We start from the raw sequence: 4,679 nt of genomic DNA on the forward strand, positions 1-4,679 counted from the left end.
ATTGTTGGTATTAGTGGTCTCCTAATTTAGAACTTGGTGAAAATATCTTCCAGCAAAGTTTTTGTTTTAATTTATTTAAAGTTTTAAAGTGCAGAAAATAACGTAGCTCCTGTTTAAAGTAGAATCACCGTTTTAAAAACAGAAACTCTAGAAGTTCTGGGTGAGAAGCAATAAATGAAAGACTTTGTTTAAAGTGAGTGAATTGGATGGAGGTGATCTGTGGATGTGCAGAGATCATCAGAATCACCCAACAGGCAGCGACTGGAGACGCAGACAAACCACGGCTGGAATCTTCATCGCTAAATAAAAACAGACGTTCATTTAAACGTAGGAAAAATATTCTAAACCCAAAACAGTTTAGCAGACTTTCTTCTTCTTCTTCTCTCTCTGGGTTTAAGTGTAAAGAAAATGTCAACATTATTATTAACGGACTGATTCAGAATCGTTGCCCATTTTTTTCTTCAGGCGGAAATGATGGCGGTTTCTCCCAAACACCATTTCTGCATCTTTCATCTTCTATTTCATCTGAAACAAATTATTACAAAAACATTATATAAAACCTGGATTTATAAAAACACATTGTGAAGTTATCCTTTTGTTTAGCTCATTAAACCATGGTTCTGTTGGTCTGATCTCCTCCAGCCTCGCCTGCAGTGCAGGGATCAGGCTGAAGGTCGTTGGAAGGTCAGGATGTCAGACCGTCTACCTGCAGACATGTCAACGCCAGGACTGTCATCTTCAGCTCCGTGTTCTGGTCCTCATGTTGCTCAGCAAGAAAGAAGAAGTCCTCTCTCTTCATAATCACACATTTATACAGGCTGAGCAAATTTTGCCTTTGTGATGTTAGAGGTCACAAAGTTCACCATGTGTGAACTTACAAAGATCAACTTGTTTCCTCTCCAACGAAGATTTGTATCATTCTAGTTCCAGCTGTTTCTTGGAGAGGAAGTTACTTTTTAGTCAGTTTATCATGAAAGCATGATGACCAGAGCATCCGTAGACTCCCACCTCCAGCTGCTGTGGGTCTGAGTCAAACCAACCTGTTCCCCTCCTGCCTGTGGGGCGCTGCAGCAAAACCACTGAAGGAAACGACAAGAAACCTCTGAGAAGAAACTTTTTCACCAAATGGAAACAGACTTGGGAGGTGTCAGATTTTAGCATTTGGAGGATTTTTCTGTTTGGTAAAGTCAAACCAGGAGCCGCCAGTGTGAGTCTAGACTGTTTGTTTTGGTTGCATTTACCAGAATGCCCTGCATCGTATCCATGTCCTGATTTCACTTCAATGAACCAAACCTCAAGTGGAGGAGTTTAAGTATCTGGGGATCTTGATCATGAATGAGGGAAGAAGGGAGCGGGAGATCGACAGGCGGATTGGGGAAACGTCTGCCCCGAAGCGGGCGCTGTACCGGTCCGTCGTGGTGAAGAGAGAGCTGAGCCAAAAGCGAAGCTCTCGATTTACCGGTCGATCTACGTTCCCACCCTCATCTATGGACATGAGCTTTGGGTCATGACCGAAAAACGAGATCACGGGTACAAGCGGCCGAAATGGGTTTCCTCTCCGCAGGGTGGCTGGGCTCTCCCTTAGAGAGAGAAGCTCGGTCATCCGGGAGGACTCAGAGTAGAGCCGCTGCTCCTCCACGTCGAGACGAGCCAGTTGAGGCTCGGGCATCTGGTCAGGATGCCTCCTGGACGCCTCCCTGGTGAGGAGTTCAGGTCCCACCGGGAGGAGGGAGACCCAGACACGTGGAGGGACGATGTCTCTGGAACGCCTTGGGGTTCCTGGAGAGCTGGAAGAGGCTGGGAGGGAAGTCTGGGCCTCCCTTCTGAAGCTGCTGCCCCACGACCGACCCGGATAAGTGGAAGAAATTGTTGGTATTAGTGGTCTCCTAATTTAGAAACTTGGTGAAAATTATCTTCCAGCAAAGTTTTTGTTTTAATTTATTTAAAGTTTTAAAGTGCAGAAAATAACGTAGCTCCTGTTTAAAGTAGAATCACCGTTTTAAAAACAGAAACTCTAGAAGTTCTGGGTGAGAAGCAATAAATGAAAGACTTTGTTTAAAGTGAGTGAATTGGATGGAGGTGATCTGTGGATGTGCAGAGATCATCAGAATCACCCAACAGGCAGCGACTGGAGACGCAGACAAACCACGGCTGGAATCTTCATCGCTAAATAAAAACAGACGTTTCATTTAAAACGTAGGAAAATATTCTAAACCCAAAACAGTTTAGCAGACTTTCTTCTTCTTCTTCTCTCTCTGGGTTTAAGTGTAAAGAAAATGTCAACATTATTATTAACGGACTGATTCAGAATCGTTGCCCGTTTACTTTTCTTCAGGCGGAGATGATGGCCGGTTTCTCCCAAACACCATTTCTGCATCTTTCATCTTCTATTTCATCTGAAACAAAATTATTACAAAAAACATTAATATAAAAACCTGGATTTTATAAAAACACATTGTGAAGTTTATCCTTTTGTTAACTATAGCCTCATTAAAACCATGGTTCTGTTGGTCTGAGTCTCCTCCAGCCTCGCCTGCAGTGCAGGGATCAGGCTGAAGGTCGTTGGAAGGTCAGGATGTCAGACCGTCCTACCTGCAGACATGTCAACGCCAGGACTGTCATCTTCAGCTCCGTGGTTCTGGTCCTCATGTTGCTCAGCAAAGAAAGAAGAAGTCCTCTCTCTTCATAATCACACATTTAATACAGGCTGAGCAAATTTTGCCTTTGTGATGTTAGAGGTCACAAAGTTCACCCATGTGTGAACTTACAAAGATCAACTTGTTTCCTCTCCGACGAAGATTTGTATCATTCTAGTCTCCAGCTGTTTCTTGGAGAGGAAGTTACTTTTTTAGTCAGTTTATCATGAAAGCATGATGACCAGAGCATCCGGTAGACTCCCACCTCCAGCTGCTGTGGGTCTGAGTCAAACCAACCTGTTCCCCTCCTGGCCTGTGGGGGCGCTGCAGCAAGAACCACTGAAGGAAACGACAAGAAACCTCTGAAGAAGAAACTTTTTCACCAAATGGAAACAGACTTGGAGAGGTGTCAGATTTTAGCATTTGGAGGATTTTTCTGTTTGGTAAAAGTCAAAACCAGGAGCCGCCAGTGTGAGTCTAGACTGTTTGTTTTGGTTGCATTTACCCAGAATGCCCTGCATCGTAGTCCATGTCCTGATTTCACTTCAACTGAACCCAAACCTCAAGTGGAGGAGTTTAAGTATCTGGGGATCTTGTTCATGAATGAGGGAAGAAGGGAGATCGACAGGCGGATTGGGGCAGCGTCTGCCGGGAAGCGGGCGCTGTACCGGTCCGTCGTGGTGAAGAGAGAGCTGAGCCAAAAAGCGAAGCTCTCGATTTACCGGTCGATCTACGTTCCCACCCTCATCTATGGACATGAGCTTTGGGTCATGACCGAAAGAACGAGATCACGGGTACAAGCGGCCGAAATGGGTTTCCTCCTCCGCAGGGTGGCTGGGCTCTCCCTTAGAGAGAGAAGCTCGGTCATCCGGGAGGGACTCAGAGTAGAGCCGCTGCTCCTCCACGTCGAGAGGAGCCAGTTGAGGCTCGGGCATCTGGTCAGGATGCCTCCTGGACGCCTCCCTGGTGAGGAGTTCAGGTCCCACCGGGAGGAGGGGAGACCCAGGACACGCTGGAGGGACGATGTCTCTGGGAACGCCTTGGGGTTCCTGGAGGAGCTGGAAGAGGCTGGGAGGGAAGTCTGGGCCTCCCTTCTGAAGCTGCTGCCCCCACGACCCGACCCGGATAAGTGGAAGAAAATGGATGGATGGATGGATGGATGGATGGATGGATGGATGGATGGATGGATGGATGGATGGATGGATGGATGGATGGATGGATGGATGGATGGATGGATGGAAACCGAGGTTTGTAGGCGGACCAGAGTTTGTTTGTTTTACCTGCATCATTCACACCTCGGCAAGCGAACCGGACTGTTTGGCAAACGGACTGGAGTTGGTTTAAAGCTTTCTGAACTGACGGGGACGAACCTGGCAGGACGGCGGCTTCTGAAGACTTGAGCTGGACTCTGATGAAGTGAGGAAATCTGCACCGACACTAAGCCAGTTATCCCCACGCCTGGTCCTCAGCGCCTCCTGTCCTTTGTTTTAGATGCCTCTCTGCTCCAGCACAGCGTGGCGTCGACTGGTGCAGCTGCCTACGATCACATGCTCAGAAAGGTCAGGTGTGTGGAATCAGACAAACACTTAGAAGAGGAGGAGAGGCTTCAGGACTTCTCCACTAAGCTGTGAACCGCTGATGTGTTCAGTCATATTTTACTTTTACAGAAGCTTGAAGGGGGAAACTGGTATGTAGATAAAAGCTGAAAGTCATTGAAACCAGTTAAATCCAGTCATGTTTTCTCTCTACTTCTGATTTGTGTGAAGGTTCTTTGCGTGACACGGCGGCTCGTTTTGCTGGTTCCACTTCAGGAGCTTCGCTTCATAATGAACCAACGTCCCTGAACTGTCAGTCAGCGCCGCCCCACCCACCCTCAGGTCCAATCGGGCTGAATAAGTGAAAGCACCTGTGTGCAGGGACCATGAGAGCACAGATTCATGTAGAGACAACTGAACACATGCATGCGGACGGAGCGGAAAGGCAACTGGAGCTGGTGAGGAGGGTTTCAACGTGCCGCCGGCTGGGTGTGGTGCCTCAACAGAG

Source organism: Poecilia reticulata, chromosome 15 (genome assembly GCF_904066995.2).
Source record: "Poecilia reticulata chromosome 15, P_reticulata-male-v2, whole genome shotgun sequence".
Taxonomy (NCBI): Eukaryota; Metazoa; Chordata; class Actinopteri; order Cyprinodontiformes; family Poeciliidae; genus Poecilia; species Poecilia reticulata.